Source organism: Mytilus californianus, unplaced genomic scaffold, assembly GCF_021869535.1.
Source record: "Mytilus californianus isolate M0D057914Y unplaced genomic scaffold, xbMytCali1.0.p SCAF_1, whole genome shotgun sequence".
NCBI lineage: Eukaryota > Metazoa > Mollusca > Bivalvia > Mytilida > Mytilidae > Mytilus > Mytilus californianus.
Window position 1 is genome coordinate 60,459,751 of NW_026262581.1, and position 24,450 is coordinate 60,484,200.

Below are 24,450 nucleotides of genomic sequence, written 5' to 3' on the forward strand. Positions count from 1 at the left end.
ATCTTCTCCTCTTTAACAATTTAATTAAACTTGGCCACACGCTTTTTGAGGTATCTGGTTTGAAAACCCACATGATCAACCATTTGTAAATTTATTTTGTTTTGTTTCAGGGTACCAGTGTTAACGTTGTTTTTCATAAAATGAACAAAACCGGGTTCTATACATATGTGACAACGATGTTGTTACTGGAATGTTTGATACAGTGCAACAGGTTCTGTTGCTGAAACTGGCGAAGATGCCGAAACGAAAGACATTGACCGACGACTGGTCCCCTGCCTATTAAACATAAACCCACTGGCGGAAATAACTCACAGACTGGAAGAGCGAATACAAACGATGACTTTCAGTATGGATTTTTATTTTCACTTTAATGAACGGATGGTGTCAGTTCAAAAGGCTGACTCCGACTGAAGACTTAACTTCAGTCGACACATTATAAAGATAGACAATGTTTACAGGTTGCCAAAGAATTAAGATTACATAATAATAAAGTTGACAAATTTTACGAACATACAATTAACACTTAAACGTAACAATAGACCGTAATTGAAAAACGGATTAATTTCATTGTTATCATACATGTCCTGAACAAGAACTGATAAAATAGATATTGATAAAATTATCTATGTACGCTTTAAACATTAACGGATTAAAAAAAATTATGGAAATGAAATAGTTGTGAAGCATAAATTAACATAGTCTTTTGTAAAGTTTTTCATACAATTTTAGATTAAAAAGTGACACACATGAATGGTATTTAAGAATGCAAATCAAAACACATTGTCTGTTATATTTAGAATGAAATTGTCTGAAAAGATTAAACATAAACAGTAAATAATATAAGAAACAAGTCCATATTGTCCGAAATAAGAAATACATAATTTGGTTCGACTTTTTCCACGATCACACATAGACAAAACCGGGTCATTGTGTAGTAAACAACATTGACAAAACCGGGTGCTTCCATTTCCTATTTCTTTCGTTCCATACGCAAAAACACAAGTATTGAGGTGCTCAAAGTGACTAGTTTTGCAATCTCCATGTCAATTTCTTTCTTTCCGTACAATGTGAACAATTTAAGGAGAAATTAAACAAATTCGAGGCAAGGTTCACTCAATTCGTCATTTTGACGTGCATTTTTACTTATTTCTCCGTTAATCTAGAACGGTTATAGAAAATATTACATCTCACAATCGAAAATAGTTATATATGTATATTTATTCTTCGATATCATAAAAATAACAAATAAATAAACAGAAAACTACCTTTCCTCTGTCTATTGATGTTCCGGATATTAGATACCATCGAGTCCAAACATTTTTTGCCGGGGTAGTTTAGACACAGTGACCTTAGCATCTAAGAAAAATAACTCAACTACAAACTTAAGTTTGTTGACTAGCTCGCTGCTTATATAGAACAACAAAGATAAAGTATAAAGAAAAACTGTCAAATTGTTTAATCACAGTAATGTTTGAAACAAACTACAAGTAAATGACAACTAAACAGCGGACAAAAAACTTGAACAAAATGAAAATTTATAAACCCAAATGCTCTGAAACTTGTAATCGGTTAGCAACAGAATCTGCTACATAACCATCTTTACTGGAATCACTCTTCCACCTTCCGTGTCTTTTCCAACACCTATCATTAACACCTGAATTAGCCGCCAAAGTGGCACCTCCTGACCTTAAAGAATGCAAACCGAGGTTAAGCTCTGGAGAGATCAATTTCAAACGCTTTATCATACATTCTCTTGCAGTAGTATAACTTATAGGCCTATTAACTTTAATCAAACCACATTTATCTTTAGACCTATACAAAGGACGAAATAAATACATGTCTGTGGATATTTCAATTTTCGCCAAATCAAGATATCTTAAAAACATAGAATAAGGACAAGCTAAAGACTGCCCCTTGGATACCAACACCACATCTCCAGCTCTATACTGGTCAGTTTTACTCTTCCTAATTTGAACTACCAAATAACCATCTTTAATTGTGACATCATTGCATTTCAATTAACTCAATTCACTAAAACGTAGAAAAACACTAAAACTTAACAAAATCATCACAAGATCTCGTACAACTGTTAAATCGTTAGAATATTGAAACATACTACATAAATCAATTAAAATATCTTTAGACACTGGATCTTTCTTGTTGACAGGGGTTTTCGCAGTTCGCTTAGCAGACTCAAGTAAATTTTGCACAAATGTGTTGCTAGTTGGATCTAACTGACCACAAATTTCGTGAGCCCACTTAATAGAGTAAAAAGCAGTGTTAACAGTACTAAATGTACCACCGTTATCTAATAATTGTACGAAATATAATGCTACATGAATTGGAGATGCTGGCAAAGAAAGAAAACTATGTTCTATACAAAATCTTTTCCATTTCATAAAACCGTAATAATATTTTTTTATCAGTACTTTCACTTCTGGCATCTAGTAACCGTGTAGAAAAACTCTTCACTAAATTATGTAACGGATGTCCCTCTTCAATTCCACTGTCCTCAACAGCTTCATGCACAAACTGCTCAATGTTTAAGCCTGTTCCAAATATAAAAAACACATCAATCAAATCTTATTTTAAATGCAATCATAGTTAAGGTTCCTTGTTTCCCAAATAAACCATTATTACCTCTCCCTGTAACAACAGAATTTTCTTCTGTCAAGAATTTTTTGTTGCTTATAAAACGTTTAAAATTCCCGTTTGATTCACACAATAACACCCAATAAGGTGCAGATTTCCAAAGAGGAACTACCAAAGTACCGTTTGCTTCATCTTCCAAAAATTTTCTAATAACTTTACAAACCAAATTAGGCGGTGGAACGACCCAATTGTTTTCGCCTTTCCAATTTTGTTTAAAAGCATCTACTGCTTCTGTACAATTACACCAAAATTTATAATTAAATCTTGTACATTTAGTGTTATAGTCTGTGGCAAATCTGTCCACGGTATGACTACCCCATATTATATCTAAGCTATTAAAAACTTCAGTACTGATACCCCAGTCATACAGTCAGAGTATCTACTCAGACTGTCTGCCACTTTATTTTGGTCTCTTGGTATCCATTGTGTCGTAATTGTACAATTATTTTCAAAGCATAATGTGTGCAGTTCACAAGCTAAAACTTGAAGATCTGTTTTTCTACTCCCGTTTTTCACTATGCTAGTTACATTTTTATTATCAGTATTGATTTGCAATGCCTGGTTTTTAAGCAAGTACAGAGAACTTTTAACTGTTCTATTGACTGCCTCGAGTTCACGCCATGTAGAACTCTTGGTCCTCTCATGATCTGCCCAACTACCTACTACAGTGTGCAAACTATTACTGGGCGTTATCAGACTATAGTTCATCTGAACATCGCTCGAGTCACAGACCGACTCAGCACTATTGCTATCAACAGCAGGGACTACAAATCCCCCGAAACCAATATCTGAGGCATCCGTATAAGCCTTAAGATCATATAAATCTGACTCATTCAGATCACTTACTGAATTTGACCAAAATCTAAGCTCACCAACAGCTGGAGCTGTCAAGGCAACCAGTGACTTCCAACTGGCTCTAAGAACTATGCAATGGTATAATTCTCTGTCCTTAATCTTACCAGACTTCCAAAAACAACTTGCATTGAAATGATTTGTCCGACAATACAAGCAACTACTTTTGCTCTGTATAAAATTTTCCCTTTACTAACACCGTCAAGTATTTTTACAATACTTAATAACCTTTCCACTCGCTCTTGAGTAATCTGAATTTTGCCTAAATACATATCCCACACTAAACCAATCCAAATCAAGTTTTGTTGTGGATACCAAATACATTTATCCTCAGCTATAAGAAAACCAAAATCAGACACACTCTTTCTGATATAATCACTAGCTCTTTTAGAAGAAGCTAAATCACAAGCTCCACCCAAACCGTCATCAAGATACATAATAATCTTTAATCCCTGGTTTCTCCAGTACTTAACCACCTCTTTCAAAACTTTTGTGAAAATATGTCCTGCACTTGCAATACCAAAAGGGAGAACATTGAAAACAATATAGTTAACATCTCCGTCATTAACCCAACTAAAACCTAAACATTGCTTGTGCTCCTCTCTTATTTCAATATGATGATATGCACTTTTCAAATCTTATCTAAAAAGATAATCTCCCTTTTCAAATAATTCTCTTGCCACGGATGCATCTTCAAATTTAAATTTAAATTGGTGTATGCAACTGTTAATGTGCCTGCAATCTAACACTAATCTTGGCTTTTGTGATCTATTAAAAGCGGATTAATAACGTATGGTTTATTATCAACCTTTGAAATACAACCTTTTTCTAATAGTTTAGATATCTCGCTTTCAACAAAATCCCCATGGTTCTCGAAGATTTGATATTACCCAAAAATACATTATCTGGAAGTTTTTTAAAAGGTATACCCATGATACCGTAACCTTTTTCTATTACCTGTAAAATATACTCAGTCGCCCCCGCTTGTTTCCATTTATGTATCGATGATCTGAGTTTACCTAATCTACTGGGTGTATTTAAATGTCTAGACAATTGATCTACACATTCCTCACGGTTGAGTAAACAAATGCTGTCATTGCCGGAGTCTAGTAAGTGAGCTTCGTTTAAATGAGTAGTTTTCAATGTTAAACTTTCATCAATGAAATCACGTAAAGAATTGCTATTTCTATAAGCATCATTATATAACAATAAATTACTATATGTACTGTACTTCTTATTCTTTTCTGGGCATTCAAACTGCCAATGGCCTGGTTTCTAACAGTTATAACACACTCCTGGCCTACTAGCTGACTTAGCGCCACCACTGTTGTTACCATTATCTGCTGAAATTGAAGGTCTAGAATATGGAGTTGGACGCTTCTTTCTTGATTTTTCTGCCTTCGCCTTTCTTTCTGCACGCGATGTTGCCCTCATAATCTTCCTGTCGTCTTCCGAATCATCGGCCAGTGGGTTTGAAGTGTACTCTTGGACTACTCTCCAACCATGTTCAGACGAATCAGCCATTTTAACTAGTTTTTGACGATAAGCTAAAAGTTCTATACCTTCACTAATTCTCTGCTTAGCGTGAGCGGACTTGTCATCTGAAGGATCCAAACAGGATTCTGCTTCCTTGAGTGTCGCGTTCATCTTCTTGTTGAACTTGAACTGGTCTTTACAGCTCTTTTTCTGGAATTTGTAGGTATCTGCCGTTAAAATGTCACTTTGAAGTTTACACATCTGTGCCTCTGAACGTTCTTTTTGTTGGTTGCCGAATGCCTGCAATCTTGATGTAAAAATCACATCTAGCTTACTTAAAAAATCATTTTGAGACTTCTGAATTTGTTCTCAAACTATCGGTTTAACGTTAGATTCAATGTCCATGGCATCCATTTTGACGAACTGGCACTCAGAAAAATTTGATGTACACAGTACGAAAGCAAGGCTAGAAGTAATAATCATATAACTACCCATTTACCACTACAATTTTTGGCGCCAAAAATTCATACGCCTCGGAAATACTTTACCGAGAAGACAATAAATTCCCGTTTTACTGCGTGACGCAGGAATTATCTATTAGTGACCATAACCTAGAAGTTGAAATTGGAAGATATAAAAATGTACCCAGAGATCAAAGGTTAATATGTAAAATTGTAATAAACTTGATGATGAATACCATTTTTTCCTAATTGCAAACTGAACTCAACTTAAAGAGATTGCTTATTTTTAAAGATTTTAACAACCGTTAAATCCTGAATCTGAGCTTTTGACAGAAGTTGGTGACTTTATAAAGCAATCTTTAGAATTTCGAAAATAAGGTCCATGTCGATCAAAGATTACATTACCATTTATAACTATGTTTTTTATGTTTATATTTGTAATTCTTCACTATCTGTATGAGATATGTTTGTATTTGTATTTGCTTGACCCATATGGGTGTATTTTGCAAATAAAATTATTAATACTAAACCCTTTATGACATACAATTACATTTATAAAGTTTATCACCGGTGTGTGTTTGTTTGTGTAACCGTAAGCCTATACTCTGACTGAATCTTTTACCACACACATCGCATAAATGAGGTTTATATCCAGTATGTATTCTCATATGTCTTTGCAAGTGATTTCTGCAACAATACACTTTACTATAAATATTACATTTATGAGGTTTATCACTAGTGTGCATTATAATGTGTCTCTTTAAGATATGCGTCGCTGTAAACTCTTTCCCACATATATCACATTGATGAAGTTTAGCATGAACTCTCGTGTGTTTCTGCAAGACCTGACTCTGATAAAACCCTTTTCCACATACATCACATTTATGATGTTTAGTCCCAGTAGGCAAGGTATGTATTTTCATGTGTGTCTGAACGTCATGACTTTCACTTAACCCTGTACCACATATACCACATTTATAAGGGTTTTCTTCAGTATGTACTTGGGTGTGTGTCTTAAGTCACCAGTCTGACTAAATTCTTTACCACATACATCACACTTGTTCAGTTTATCACCAGTATGTGTTCTTACATGTTTCATGAATCATGTGCGCCTGTAAGCTTGGCTTTTGATTGGACCTCATACTATATAATTTATCTTTATAAAGTTTAGGATTAGAATATGTTCTCATACGTTTCTTTAACACACTTCCATCATTCAAATCTTTACTACAGACACCACATTAAAATGGCTTATCACCAGTATGTCTTCTCATGTGTAATTGTAATCTAAGTCTGTGAAGGAATCTTGAATCACATACATCACATTTATAAGGTTTATCACCAGTATGAGTTTTTTATGTCTCTGTAAGTGATAATTTAGGCCAAACCCTTTACCACATAAACCATATTTATAATGTTTATCACCAGTATGAGTTGTTTTGTGTCTCCGATGGCTATCACGTCTGCTAAACCTTTTACTATATACTTTACATTAAAATGGTTTTCAACATGCGTTCCTATGTGGTGTCTCTAAGATCTTTGTTTGACTACATTCATTTCTATATAAACAATTTTCATGAGGTCTGCTCCATATCTTTTCTATACCAATAAAAGAAAGAAAAAAGAAAAGCATATGTAATGTGTTATACAGGCTCCTGACTTGGGATAGGCACATAAAGAATGTGGCAAGGTTAAACATGTTTGTATGCGCTCCACCTTACCCCTATTCTGAGACAACGGTATCAGACTGAGTACAACATAAGAACAGCTGTTAAAATCAGTTGGAAATGGCTTAATTCGTCAGATCGGCACTAAGCACAAAAAAACCGAATAATTAAAAGACAAAAGATGCAAAGAACCCATCTAAGAGTGACTGTGTTCACAGTAAATGAATGCTTGTTCAAAGCTAAAAAGCTACGGTAACCGTAGTTCAAAACTAATAACAACTAATGATCACTAATGAATAAATTCAATTTAAAATTGTGTTCTCCAAGACAGTACACATCCAATAAATATTAGCAGTCCCAGAAAACCATGGCCTTGTGACATTGCAAAATATAAGTATATCAATATCGACAAGATGTAGGATCATAAGTTTTCATAAATGAAAATCAAATTATATTTTGTCATGGTTTTAAAATTTATCAAAAACAAATTCAATGTTAGTACTGGAAAAAAATATCTTTTAACCTTACTACAGTGGTTAATCGACATCCTTTATATGTATTTGCATGCATGGATCTAAAAATTCATATGCTTTATAATTATAGTTTATATTACCTAAAAATATGTTATTGATCTATATATGATCTATGAATCTAAAAAATGAGTAATACTTGTCATTGGACGGTAAGCAAATATACCCACCAATCTGAAGCTGTGGACATTTTGATAAAAATATGTCACTAGTCCGGTTATGAATAGAATTAACTCTCAGGTCAGTTTAATAATAAAAGTTATCAAAACTTCCCATGCCTATCTGTATCATGCATGTCATGCTAATAAGGTTCATGTGGACTCTTCGGCTAACATGGCTGCGTTTTCACCTCAAAATTTACCCTGAGTACAGACAAACCTGTGCATCTGGAAAAGTTTTAAGGCATAGCACGCTCTAGATAATTAAATTTCAAATGCATTGTATGTTTTAGAAAATTTTAAACTGGATTTTGCAGTGCACTTTTTTCGTCCCTGCAGAAGATGATAAAATTAACATTCACTTTATATGGTCCACTCAGGTACACAGTTTAAATCACCAATTATGTAATAGTTATACACCGAGGGATAGGTGTGTCTGGATAAGAAACCCCGTCGGCCGGAGGCCGGAGGGGTTTCTTATCCAGACACGCCGTATCCCGAGGTGTATAACTAACTTACACCCCATTATAAACCCTATATTTGTTAACATTGATTATTAAATGAAAAAAAGAAAACGATAGTATATATTTATTGACAATATCAAACCATGATTTATGAAAATATATTTTCTTTATTACATGAAACCCCACTAGTAACCTTTCTTTGGTTATCTTCGTTCAAACTTTGACAAGTGAGTATATTTTACAAATGTCAAATCGTTTTTGCATATTCCCGTTAAATCCTGTGCTAATATGGATCAGCAGGTCAAGGTTGACTGTTTCGTGTATTCTTATTACAAACAAAAAATACATCATGCTCCTGGTATACTGTTGTCAATATGGATGGGTATAAGACGGACGACATTTTGTGGCAAGCGTTGGATTTGGTAGAAGAGACTAAAGATAAAGGCAATATTATAACCCAAAGTACTTACCTGTATCAGTTTAATAAAGGTAATCATAACTGTATTTTATATCTTACGATTTTATCAAAAACAACCCCCCCTCCCCCCCCCCCCCCCCCACTCTTCTCGAGAATAAACAAACATTAATATTCGAACATACTAAGGAATAGGTGTGTCTGCATTAAAAACCCCGACTACCAGACACGCTCAACATACAATATTTAATATATAATATAGAGGAACTCCTTTTTTGGGGGCAATCAGGGGCTGATCCCGGGGGTTCCCAACTCAAGAGAAAAAGGGGGTCCAACCATTCAAATGCATTGATCTTTTAAATAAAAGTCGGGTTAGGCGGAACCCCCAACCCCAGATCGGCCACTGGGTAACCGGGGGGGGGGAGGGGTGGGGGGGGGGGGTCCGGGAGTTAGAATCCCCATTTGGCATTTTTTTTTTAAAGATCAATGCTTTAGAATAGAGACATATGACTGTAATAAAAAAAAATGACCTTCAAGCAAAAGAGTATTTAAAGGATTATTTTTGTATTCCATATAGATGCTTATTGGAATTTCCTAAAATGTGTTTTTTTGATATCATGAAACAATTTGAAGTGAACACTATTAGTAATTTCTTATGTTCATGCCATTTAAAAAATAATCAATTTCTATTGTTACGAATAACAATGGACTTTGTTTGCGGGATGTAGAAGCAGGGGTTTCCAGAAACCCCGCTCGTCACACCCTGTGGTCAAAATCCATTGTTATTCGTAACAATAGATCTATTCAATTTACACATGTTTCAGAAATAGAAACTATGAAGTATAACAATAGAACTGGGGTGTAATGTCAGTTATCTATTGTCCATCTATTGTCCATGTCAATCAATACAGTTCCCTTCAATTATTACCTGTGGGGAAGTTCCCAAACCTCTTTCCCAACTTAGTTTATTTTTGGCACCTTCTGGAGGAATGAAAAAAGTGCAGTGCAAAATCCTGTTAAGTTTTTAATTTTCTAAACATAAAATATATTTGAATTTTATTTATCTAGAGCATGCTATGCCTTAAAACTTTTTCAGATGCACAGGTTTGTTTGTACTCAGAATAAATTTTGAAGGCGAAAATGCAGCCATTTTAGCCAAAGGATCCACATGAGCGTTAATATCTACAAAAATAAAATTTGCAAAATTTTTAATTTCAAGTTTATAATTTGTAAAAGACGACATTATTTGCAATACCAAAAAATGTATACTCACTTATTTGTAGTTATTAATTTCAAGTTGAACCTGCAGTTCAAACAGATACAGATACCTCAAACAGATACAGATGCAAACAACTTGAGCATGTTGAGGGAAAGGGTAAACAAAACAAAAGGGCGATAAACGAAGTAATATTCCACATAGAGCGCATGCTTAACATTTATTTTGGGAAGGTCTTCAAAATTTTCATACACAGAAATCAAGAAATATACAGGATGATTGGTATATTTTCAGAAATATTCTCAGAAATATGCTCAATATATGATATATCATTTCATTTTTCAATAAAAAAAGATATAAACAAATCTTTCTAAAACTTCCCCTAAGATTGACATTTTGATACTACTGAAAACAAAAGCAATTATCTGCCCTTTGCCCAACTTTTATACATGATAGATATAAGCTCAATGTAAGATATAACAATATTTCTGAAGTGAATTTGTTGTAAGGAGAATAAGTGATCAGTCTGAATATTCAGATTTTATCAAAGATCTGCCATGAACACCAATAACACATAAGAAGTTTTTAATACAAGAGCATGTCTATGTAACATTTTTTAGGCATTCACATACAAATTTGTATGTAACATTTTAAGCAGTGTCAGTGAGTTTTGGCGAAAAAATTTTGAGTTTTCCTGTGTTACTTACAAAAAGAAGCGTTCATCATATGCATTTTGTACTGTTTGCTTACATATTGTAAAGCAGTGTCAGGTAATGACAGGTATTGAACAGACTAGATACAAAATGGATTTATTTTCCTGTTTTCATCAGTTTCATATGCAAAGAGATATGTTATTCGAGCAAATAGATATAAGAAGATGTGGTATGGGTGCCAATGAGACAAATCTCCATCCAAGTCACAATTTGTAAAGGTAAACCATTATAGATAAAAGTACGGCCTTCAACACGGAGCCTTGGCTCACACCGAACAGCAAGCTATAAAGGGCCCCAAAAATGACTAGTGTGAAACCATTCAAACAGGAAAATCAACGGTCACAGTTTTTTCAGACTGTACTGGTTTTATTTAAATTACGATGGTTGTTATGCTCGTGATAACTGGTTATTATTAGAATTTTTTTAACAAAAACAAAAAAGAAGGGAATGCTCTATAATATTAAAAGTCGTGGAAAAAGAAAAGAGAAATATGATATGAATAGTCATTTGTTAGTTTTGACACAGATTATAACAGCAATTTGTCAAGATTTAAATTTCTGTTGGTATTCAAATTGTGATGTTACAGAAATGGAAATCTGTTGCTTGAGATCTATGAAAATAAGTATAATCATTTTACTATGACGGTATAGAGAGTCTTTTTGTTTGTAGAAAAATACCTAGGCAAACCCTCTTTATTCCTTCATTTATAAGTGGTGGGTTGTGTCTTGAAACGCAGATATAAAGTATGTTTTGCACAATTCAGCAGCTATGTTTCTAGTGCTAGTGATAGAATAGATTTCATTTCTTACCCTTTTCCAGAACATTGTTTACATTATTAACTTGTTTTTAATGTGTTAATACAATTGCGTTTATAGATTTTGTAATTCTATATTAATATTCTTGCAATTGTTAAAAAATACATTAAAAAAACACCATTACAAACTTAATCCCGATTTTATATTCATTTTTTTTTAAATTTACCTGTGACGTCACTTTTTATGGCGTTGATACATTCGTGTTACGCATAGTTCATAATCCTATTATGCAGTATTTGTGTACTGTCGTAAATTAATTTTAGATATTCGTTGTTATTTTGGGGTTAACATGTCGAAATGTATCGTGATATTATTTATTTATATATTTCTCTGTCCTGAGTGTTCTTGCATTTATTTGTACTGTATTCCTGTCACGTAATGTTGTCATTTTAGCGGTATTTTTAACATTGCCATATAAGCGGGAGGTTTGGCTAGCCATGAAACCAGGTTCCATCAACCATTTTTTCTTAAAATGTCCTATATTAAGTCAGGAATATGGCAGTTGTTATCATATAGTTCGTTTCTATGTATGCTGCATTGGCGTTTGTTTTTGTTGCCCTTCCGTGTTTCTGTTGTTCCATTGTTTTCCTCCTATAGTTGATGTGTTTCCCTCGGTTTTAGTTTGTAGCCCGGATTTGTTTTCTCTCAATCGATTTATGACTTTTGAACAGCGGCATACTACTGATGCCTTTATTGGACTATTTTTCTAACGACTATCAGTGCCATTGGGGAATTTATTTTTTACTCTGATGCTATGAAATGTACTATGACATTCAAAACACAATAGATAAAGAGAAACTAACAACACAATGGCGAACAACAGCTAACATATTACAAAATTTCTGATGTGAATATAAGTGATCAGTCTGACTATTCAGATTTTATCAAAGATCCGCCAGAATTTATTATTACAACCATAAAGCATGTCTATGTAACATGTTTTAGACATTCAAATACTAATTTGTATCTAAACTTTTAGCCAGTGTCAGTTTGTTTTTGGTGTAATTTTTCAAATGTTTTCTTAAGTTACTCGCAAAAAGAAGCATTCTTCATATTGAATGTTGTACTGTTGAACTGTATACTAACAGTGTCTTAAATTTTGTAAACAAATGATGATACGAATTGAGATGACTAAATTATAGAATTATTTGATTTTCCTTTTATCGTCTGTTTAATTAGCGAAGAGTTACGTTATTCGGGTAAAGCAGAGTTTTACAGACCGTACTGGTTATATTTAATATACTATAGTTGTTGTGGTCTTTGTTACGTGTAAGCATTAGGAAAAAAATAAACAAAAAGTATAAGAATGGATGCCTTTTGATATCCAAAATCATGTTAAAAGGAAAATAAAAATATGATATAAATAGTCATTTGGTAGTTTTGACACAGATTATAAAATCAAATTTTCAACACCATATTTATGTTCCTTTTTTTACTTTTTAAAATAACTTTGTTACCGACACTGTATGTTAATTCAAGATTTAAATTTCTGTCTGTATTAAAATTGTTATGTTACAGAAATTAAAATGGGTAGCTTTAGACCTATGACAATAAGTATAACCATTTTACAATGACGGTACAGAGAGTCTAGTTGTTTTGTAGAAAAAATACCTATCCAAACCCCCTTACGTGTTTCATTGATGTTGGTAGGTTATGTCTTAAAACGCAGATATAAAGTTTTTTTCGCACTATTCAGCTTCCTTTTTCATGCTAGTTAAAGAATAAATTTCATTCTTTCTTGCGTGTATCCCCCTCTTCCAGGAAATTGTATAAACTATTAAGTTTTTTTTAATGTGTTAATACATGTGCGTTTTTCAAAGTTTGTAATAAACTCCAGTTTTAATCATCTCTGTGCCATTACCACTTTTGGGCTCTTTTTTTTCTTTCCACGTTCATTTTCGTTGTCATGGAGTAATTTTTTTACCATTTTTTTTACTCTGATGTTATGAAATGTAATATCTATACTACTAAAGGAAGAGACCGATTTAATTGAGCCGCAACTCCTCTGAAACCAAACAAATTCGGAAATATTTGTGATATGACATATAAATGTAGTGTTTGTGATCTTGGTATCTATGATGAGTTTATCTATTGTACTTCCTAAATTGTCTTTGAAACAATCTTCTTTCTTTCACAAAAAACGCCAATTTTTGAGACAATATCCAAACTCGGAGACCGTTATCGATCCGTGTCTTATGCGCTTTCGCGTATGCACAGTCGACGTACTGCCCGCAATATCCAAGTGAAAGTAAGAAGAAAGGATGGAAAATAGTATTGTATTGTAAGTGCATCATTTTGCTAAATTAAACGACATCCATCCTTTTAATTCATGTGCAGAACTGTCCAAAAATGAAAATGACGTTGAACGTGTCGAAGTGACCCTTCCCCATTTTATGTGTTAACACAGGCACCCGACGTGCGGACCCTTCCCCATTTTTATGTGTACCCCCCCCCCCCCCCCCCTTTTTACCTAATGTTTTGACTAAAAGATGAAACTATTTAAAATTTATGAATTTATTAGAAAAAAAACGACTTGATTTTATTTTTCATCCGATTAAGATGGGATTTTTTCAATTGTGTTACTCATTTTGATCCCTTTCTGTAATGTCAACGGATTTTACGTAGCTCATACGTTTATTGAGTTAAAAGGGTAACAAACTAGTGGAAATCACACTTTGCAACACTTTTCTTATGGTATTTAATATTTTTATTTTCCAACCGAGATGAATGGGGTCTTTTGCATTATGTTCCTCATTTTCATCTCTTTAAAGAAATAGAATTAAATGCATTAACCGTGTCCACATCCTTACTGTGTCCACCTTATTACTCTGTCCACACTCCTTTTTAACACTTGTCCAATTGTTCCGCGATTTCGCGGGCATCTTCTATTGACATTCAAAACACATTAGATGAAGGGAAACGAACAACACCATTGGAAACAACAACTTATATATAACAATATTTCTGATGTGAATTTGTTGGAAGGAGGATCAAGCAGATTTAATCAAAGATCTGCCTAAAACATCAATAACAAATAAAAATTTGTTATTACAAAAGAATGTCTATGTAACATGTTTTTGGCATTGAAATACAAATTCGCACCTGACCAATGTCAGTTTGTTTTAGTGTACATTTTTAACTATATAAGTTAAATATATTAAACTATATTTTAAGAAGAAGAAGAAGAATTGAAAATCAAACATATCTTATGTAATCTAATAAAGTTTTAATATTTTAAATCAGAATTGGCGATTGTCTTTGCTGAAAAGTTATTAAATCATGAAATGATACTAGTTTGTCATGAAATCGAATTTCTTTTTAATATTAGCATTATTCGGTCTCACAGAGACATATAATACAATATTGTATTATATGTCTCTGGTTCTGAGCTTCATCTCTTCTGTCAGGTGTTAAGAACACAGGTAAAAGGTTATCACCGATCCTTAGCAGCTATCTCCCGGAGGCATTGATCTCATCCAACACGCACAAGGTATTCAAGGTTAAAATAAAAATTCAGAGACTGATTTTTAAAAAAACACAGGTTTTTCTAATCGGAAAGTTAGCCCCGTTCATTAATGCACCCTCCCCCCCGCAAGAAATGTATCAACTAGAAAATCTAAATGTTGACGTTCATCTTTCTACCATAAATATATAATAAAGAGATAAACATGTACTACTATATGAAAGCGAAAGAAAATTAAATTGATCTTTGCTTGACGTCAAATGGAAAGTATTTTATGCATATTGCGTACGATGGAAATGATATTAACAAACATAAATTGCAGAGGACGGAGAGGAAAGGGCCTGCTTTGATCAGTTGTTACATACATGTATTTTTGTTCTGTTAGATCTGGATTTATTTTTGTGTCGATATTAAAAATTGTGATGTTACAGAAATAAAAGTTAGTGGCTTGAGACCCATGACAATAAGTATAACCATGCTACTATGACTGTACAGATAGTCTAGTTGTTTTGTCTAAAATTAACCATACAAATCGCTCTTTATTCATTCATTGGTTTTGACAGGTTGTGTCATGAAAAGCAAATATAACGTATGTTTCTCGCAACTCAGCCGCTCTTTTTCTCGTGCTAGCGATAGAGTTATTTTTCATAACTTATTTTTAAAGTGTATAAAGAATCAATGTTTTGTTTCAAAATAAAAAAACGTATTATAAAGCGAACCAATTTAACCGGCAGCTATGTATGAAGTTCTTGATTGGGTTAACATAATGTAGAAAAATGGGCAAAAAGTGAAGAATAAAGGCTAGAAAATAAAGAATAGAGAGAAACGGGCCTACACAATAAACAATAGAGAATAGTGAGTGCCAAAATATAAAGAATTGATAATAATGGTAAAAATTAACAAAGAATAGAGAAAATGGTCCAAAAACTTTAAGAATAAAGAAATGAATGACCACCTATCCAGACCCTCGTGCATCAAAGAAAAATCTTCTCCATAAAGAAAAATGCAATGAATGTTGATTCCTCCTATTCTTACATTTTAAAATATGGTATCTCATTTGTTAGAAATCCATGTAGGAATAGTAAACAAGGGATTAAATCAGGTTAAAAAGCTTTCAGGTCAATATCCACAAACCCTCTTGAGTTTTCATCAATGTCCAATGTGATAATATTAAAAATATTACAAAATGTTATAAAAAAGTTCTAAAAAATTCATCTTCTTGTCTCGTTGAAAATGTTCTGTGTCCTTATTCTGTTTTATAACATTTTTCTTCTTTTTATCTTTTTTTTTTAAACTGTTTATCTCCCCGTATAATGAAAAGTCTTTGTCATTGAGTGAATCCTTCAAAAATAAATCAGAACAAATTGGTATAAAGTCAGAAATAAATAGAGTTTACTAACACAATGATGTAAGCAGTATTAAACCACCATATCATACTTAAATCACTACAGTAAAAAAATATAATCCTGTACATGAGTACGAAAGCCTATTAGGGTCACAACAAAATATTTTTATCTCGTCATTACGAGATAATTATCGCGTAATTACGAGATAACTATCACGTAATTACGAGATAATCATTATTTTTATCTCGTAATTACGTGATAATTACCGCGAAATTACGAGAAAACTATCGCGTAAAATTTTACGAGATAAGAAGCTGTTTTATCTCGTAATTTCGAGATAATTACGAGAAAACTATCGCGTAATTACGAGATAAGAATTTTTTTTATAACTATCGCGTAATTACGAGAAAACTATCTCGTAATTACGAGATAAAAATTCATTTGGCCAAGTAGATTAAGAGGAGAAAGATTTTTGTAAAAGATTAAAAAATTTACTTAATTGCAGAAATGACTTTAGAGGGTAATACATCCTTTAGGGGTCAATTGACAATTTTGGTCATATGACTTATTTGTAGATCTTACTTGGCTAAACATTTTTGCTGCTACAGTTTATATCTTTCTATTATAATACTCAAGATAATAACCAAAAACTGAAAAATAATCATTAAAATTACCAATTCAGGGGCAGCATCCCAACAAGGGGAAGTCTGATTCGTCTGAAAATTTTTACCCTGTCATATTTGCTCTAAATGCTTTAGTTTCAGAGATATAAACCATAAACTACATTTTACCCCCCCCCCCCCCCCCCCCCGTTCTATTTTTAGCAATGGTGGCTATCTTGGTTGGTGGGCGGGGTCTTTGTAATTTTATCTCGTAATTACGAGATAGTTTTTTCGGAATTACGAGGTAATTTTCTCGTAATTACTCGATAGTTGTCTCGTAATTACGCGATAATTATCTCGTAATTACGAGATAAAAAATGATTATCTCGTAATTACGCGATAGTTTTCTCGTAATTTCGCGATAATTATCTCGTAAAATTACGAGATAAATTATTTTTTTGGTGACCCTAATAGGCTTTCGTACATGAGAGAAAAAAATATCAAAATTATTAGACAATATAATATGTTAAGTTATGAGTATTTATCATAAAATCAGTCCATATAAAGCAAGAATTTAAGTTCTGCACAAACAATGTTACATGAATTATTAACAAATGAACAAAATGCTGAATATTTTTCTTCAAAATATCAGAATCTATCACAAAATCAGTCTATATAAGGTTATTCGGCTGTTTTCTGCTCTTCGGTCGGTTTGTTGTCTCTTTGATACATTCCCCATTTCCATTCACAAGTGTATTGTGATCGGGGACTAGTACATGGATTGGTCCTTTCTATGGGTCCTAGGTGCGATGAATGCAGCAGCTGAGTACTGTGTACCAACTTACTCTGAGTGTTATGAAGAGTAGTTTGAATCTGGCTATGCCTATTCAACCTTATACTTGTGTAGCATTTATCCCAGGGTCAATGCTATCTCTATTAAGATTATGGTTAAGATTTTAACTATATGAGTAATATGTATAAATCAATTTGAATTTTCATTTTTGTATTTAGCCTTTTCTTCCTCGCAACTTTTCATATTTTGAATAATCGTAATTTCCTTTTACGTAAATTCAGAGTACATTTCTAATTTTATTGTCTATTTCATTTTATTCTATGCAATGCATCCATTCTTTTATCTTTATAATCATAAGTCTTCATAAACATGAAAAATAAGTTAAAAGGGTGGTCTTTTTTGGCTGTTATTTACCGGTAAATCAATTATTTCTTAATTGCTAAAACATCAAACTATCTTAAGATAACAGCTATTGTACTTTGTTTGTAGGAATAGAAGGAATATGTATTTTTTAAATTTTGGAATAGCAGGAAGACACCGATGACTCATGCATTTGAGTGTATTATATATGTATTCTGAAACTGTAACGCGAACTTAAGAGATATGATATAAGTATAGTATTATTATTGAAATAAAATACACTCGTAATTCTCAAATAGTGTTGGCTATATAACATTTCTAATGATTTTCTATTCGTTTATCGAATAAATATCCGCCTAAAATATAGACTATAAAAGATCAGGTAACTCAATTTTATAGGTGTACCATTAAAGGGAACATACGCAGAAGGGAGTATACAAAGACATATTTTAGGTTTGTTGAAATAATTTTAAGTAACCAGCTATTAGGGTAGCTGAATTTATTTGGATAAAGTTTTTAAATCAAAAAATCATATTCAAATTCAAATTAAACCGAATCAATTTCAATTAATTAAATACAGTCGACTCTCGTTATTTCGAACTCGGCCGGACCAGTTAAATATTTCGAGATACCCGTAGCTTGACTCAAACGAATGCTAGAAGTTTGATAGACCAGGAGCCAAACTCGTGTTTAGCTTGGTAAGGCTAAAATAAATCCAGATGAATATGGATAAGGGATCGATGTTTTGGTCTGAGATCGATTTATCTGTATGTAATGGTGTTTTATTACTATAATTAAATTGTACGATTTTTCGTCACTTATATTTATCTCTTTGTACAGTTACCAATTTTTTCCTTTGGTTTTTAGCCGAGAGAGTAATTTCCAATCGATCTAAGCGTGATTCAAATTAGACAAAATTGGTCATTCTCGTATACAAGAGATCTTATATAATTTAGATTTTTCAATCTTACTCCAAGAGAAAATACGAAAAGATCAAAGACGCCGATTGAGTAGTTTTGGGTTGATCACTAAGTCTTAATTCCTATTTTATGCACAAACAATCTCATTAATGTTTGATTACGAAAAATTGTTTTAAAACATTTAAAATAATTTTTATAAACTATAACAATGTACCAATAATTATTTATTATGGTGATCAACGATAATCTTAGGTAAACACTCGTGGAAAAGGAATGTCATAAAAAATTTAATTTGTCAGTGACAGGAGATGTACCAGGTGTATTGTCAGATGAACTCTTCAATCCATTTGAATCCCCGCGGTCATGTAAATTGTTGAACTATTAGTTCAAGATAAATAAGGCACTTTTAATGCTTTTACCTTGGGGCCGCGGATTTTGTTCGTGTCAACCGAAGTTTCAACTTATCCAATTTCAACACATCAGGAGTGGAATACACATATTTACATGGAACAAAATTCTGGACCACCGGAAAACTTGAACTTACCCGAAATTTCGAGACAACTAGATTTTTTTTAATTAACAGATTTTACGTAGTAATACTGTAATAATTTTAAATGTAAAAATAAAGTAAATATATATATATATAAGTAAAATTCGGATATCAAATATGTAATTAGATCTATGAATATATATCAAAATTAACCAGAGGCAAATAAAAATATTAATATCCAAAGTCTTAAATAGCATCGAATTGCCTATTTTTTAAAAGATATAAAAAGGAAACAATAAACAAGGAGGGCAATCATAAACATCATGTCAAGGAAAAGAACTGACAGGAAAAACCAACAGACAACCAATAATACTCTTTATCGTCATCTATTCATTTACACATTAAACTAAATACTGTACATCACGAACCAACGTTCCTGGAAGAGTTAGCAGTTCCTGATACAATTTTGGCACCCAAAATGTTTCTTTTTTCAAGTAAAAATCTGATAAGTCGGAGTTGGCGATGCCATAAACTGAGAAAAGAAAACAGGAATGTAGCTACGCCGAAGGGAATCCATCCTTATAACACTGAGATGTAGTATAATTGGCAATGTGACAGCTTTTTACAGAAACACGAACACAATAAAGAAGTGATGTTAAACTAAATCAATCAGTAAATCAAAACTTATAGTGACACAGTTAATAAGTTAGGAAATGTACACACCATAAGACGTGACAAAAAGAACACCGACGAAATATTTAAATGCTATCACTCTCAGAGTGAATCATCAGCTCAGTAGTCAGCAAGTACCTAGATACTGACCTGATCAATAACAAACCTTTCGTAAATTGTCCGTTTATGAATTTAGAAATTATTTAAGAAACTAAATTTTCACTTCCCTCAAGCAATGTTGACCGTAGATGGATTTGGCTATCATTTTACAGTCTGTTTGGTCATATAGCTCTTCAACAGTTTCGGTTCTTAGCTTTTGGCCTTCAAGTATTCAGCTTTGGACGCTTCCGATGAAGATGAATCCAGAAAAGTGATCCGAACGCATGATATTTATAGACTATTGTTTTATTTTTTTTTACATTATCAAACAAATCATAATTGCGTGTATAAGACTATTTAAAATACAAGAACAGACGTCTTATTTCTTATTTTTTTCCCAAACAGTTCATTGTCAAAATATCTCCAAACTCATGCTGAAAAATATAAGAACGGACTTCTTATTTCTTATTCTTCCTACAGTTCATTATAAGAATGTTTTAAAAAATGTGTCGAATCCATATTGCACCAATCACAGAACACTTGTGCTATATCTCTCTTCAACTATCAAAATATTAATGAACACTTGTTTTACATCCATTACAAATCTGATATAGTCTCTAATACCATCGTTTTGTCTGTAAATCACATTATATTAACTGCTTGAGGAAGGAATGAAGTTTTGAGAGTAGATATGGAAACCCATCTTATACTCCCATGACGCTTACTTGAGAGTAAATCCTGAACAAACATAGGTCTGTTTTATGTTGCTTGGGAATTGCAACCACCGATTTAGAACTGGATCTCCGTTCACTCCACCGGTATCCAAAAATGATATGTGGATATTCTAGGAGTGATATGAATCATATGTAGATACCAAAAGTTACACAAGCTTTCTTACAAACAACATTATACCTTTACTGTTTAGTCCATTTTTGGTAATATCCTTTTGGGGTGTATCGGTATTTATACATCCCGCCATTGTGTTATTGTGGATCATCTTTTATATTCTTGTCTTTCATTTTTGCTTATATGCTTTGTCTATTGAGTGTCTCTATCAAGTATAAAGGCAACAGTAGTAAACCGGTGTTCAAAAGTCATAAATCGATTTAGAAAAAAAACAAATCCGGGTTACAAACCAAAACCGAGGGAAACACATCAACTATGAGAGGAAAACAAAGGAACAACAGGAACACCGAAGTGCAACAAAAACAATTAAACGCCAACACACATAGAAACGAACTATTTGATAACAGCTGCCATATTCCGGACTTGGTACAGGACATTTTAAGAAAAAATGGTGGGTTGATTTCCTTTGGTGACATAATTGTTTGTTTTATAGTGTTTAAGATTATAACATAATGTTGACTGCTGTACCCCAATTTTTGTTTTACATCCATTACAAATCTGATATAGTCTCTTATAACATCGTTCTTGTTTGTAAATCACATTATATTAACTGCTTGAGGAAGGAATGAAGTTTTAAGAGTAGAAATAGAAACCCAACTTATACTCCCATGACATTTTTACCTATTATGTCTGTTTGTTTTGCTCACACAATCGGCCAATATAATGGAATTCTACGAAACTGTCATACAAGTGAGCTTTGGAAGATTTTTGTTGGTACTACATGTTACGCAATAAAGAATATGTCCTTTCACTTAATAATTCAAGTTTGGTGGCTATTTTAATTGTTTTTTTCCCAAGGAACTTGAAATAAAGGATGCAACAAATAGAGTTAAGTCTGTTTTACATGTTGATTGTATCGATACAATAAGGTTTTTCTACTGCTTTAACCGTAATTAGCACAAATTTTCGGAATTTCGGTTTTGGATGCTATTCATCTTCATCCACAATTTTGCATCTAGCACACTGATGATTCTTGTGTAGACGAAACGCTCGTCTGACGTACAGATTCATAAGCATGGTATACGAGTAATTGATGGGTTTTCGCATCTTTATTTACATCTAGAAATAGACAAAGCGGATCGTTCTCTACCCAAAGTTAACAAGAAAAGTTATGATTTGAGTGTAACAGCAGCGCTTCCATGTTGTGATTTTTCTCCCAAGTTGATACAATATTCGTAAACTTTCAATTCCTATCATAATTGTTTTGATAGAGGGTTATTACTTATAAGAAGGTTTCCAAATTGTAAAATTGAAGACATCTCTTAGAAGGTGTCATCGATGAACACAATTACCTGTTTTTTGGGGTTTGTGTTTCACAATCTTTCGTTTTCTGTGTATTTTTTGCTATTGTTTTCGTTGTCTCCTTTATTGGCCATGTTGTAATCTGTTTTATTGGACTTGACTTTTGATTGTACCCACTTGGTATGTCTCTCATTTGTTTATCATTGAAGTTTCTTATACATATATTATTTTTAACTGTATATGACGGACACGTGTCTCCTCGATGAAATAAAATAAAGTCTTATTATTAGTATTTTATCGTTTCAGATTGAGTATGGGATCGTTTGATAAATCACTTGACTGGATGTCAAAAGAAATGAAAATTTACCGAGAACAGGCGAAAATATATGAATCAAACATAGATCTACGCAAATATTTGTGGTACTCTCTAAAGCATCAATATTCACATACAGAAATTACATATCTTCTTTATATTCTTCCAATACTAGTAGCTATATCTTTTGCTTTCTTCATATGCCTGATATCAATTGTCAAAGAAGAGAAGACCTTCAATTCTTACATATTTTTATTATTGCAAGCCTTATTTGACCTTTTGGGTATAACAGTTCAAAGTATTTCAATTTGGATGGTATTTGTAATCTCTGATCAGAATGAATATATACCTTTTCAATACTGTGAAGTTTACCGCACGTGCACAATATTCATTCCACAATCCTTATATATAATATCCCAATGGATGAAGGTGTTCATGACAATACACCAGTTTGCAATCTTTTATTTCTCAGTAAGAGCTCACAAAATTGTGTCTAAGACAAAAATTGTATTAAGCATTGTTGTAGTCACTTGCTTATTGATTCCGTTAACAGTTGTTACAAAATTTGACATTAAATTTGTCAAAGCATATTATGGAAATACTGAAACAGGTTTCATAGAATGTTATTGTAAGATTGTAGACTATGAAATAATCGGGGATTACAGAAATTTAATAACTTTTGTCGTGAAAGATTTCTTTCCATTAGTTACATATATAGTATTTGGTGTTGGACTATCTTATCAAATTCAGAAGAGGGGGATTCTAAGAAGACAGTTACAAAACAATCAAAGTACAGATACAAGTCTTGAAAACCTGGCAAAAGCTCATAGCTTTAGTTCGTTCATTTTTATTTTAACATGCTTACCACATTTTTTGGTAGATTTTTTTGTGGTTTTCAACTCGTTTGGAACAGAAATGGTATTATTTTACAAAATTGAGACCACTTTTGCTGCACTTTCTATATTGAAAACCGTCTGTCAGCTCATGAACATCACGGCTGTTGTACTTGTATTTCTATGTTTAAACAGACACATGAGACAAACACTTATAAACAAATTTCGTGCACTGGTGCCATGCCTTCGGTAAATTGGGAAAACAAAGCAATTGAACGTCTATTTTTTTTTGTCGTTGAAACTTTGTATCATGTTGTTATCATCATTGTATTATTATTTATCAAATGAGATTTGACTAGAGTATTACAAAAATGTTATTCATAACGTTTATTTGCACGACATGCTGATATTGTCTTTGTTACAAAACAGGTTATCATGTACTGGTAACTTACCTTATTAGTGTTTTGCAACTTAATTGGTTGATTTATATCTATTTCATTTCTGTGATTAACTATTGTAATGTATGTACTGATATTGAATTAAAAAATATAATAACTTGCTTTGAAGTTTGAAAGCAACGATGAATTTATTGCAATATTTACATATTTTATTCAATTTAGGGATGATAAGTGAAAGGTCTATTCAATCTTTTACCAAATGTTTATAAAGTAATACAGTGGTTCCACAATAGTCTACACCAAATATTTTTTCCAACTGTAAGGTTTTGCAATTTGGTTCAAGCAAAATCTTGACAATAGATATAGCGTCATTACCGTTTTTAGATTTTCAGAATGCAGATATTTGGGGAAGCAGGCTAAGGAATTATATGTTTTGTTGATTAACACTTCAAACAGTATTTAGAATATTCTAAAGTTACAAATTGATCATGGGTGTTTTTTACAAGATAACATTTTGCAGCAAATATAGCACCACAATAAATAGAGACAAACAAACCACATATGTATATCATATCACATCGTCTGATGACGTGC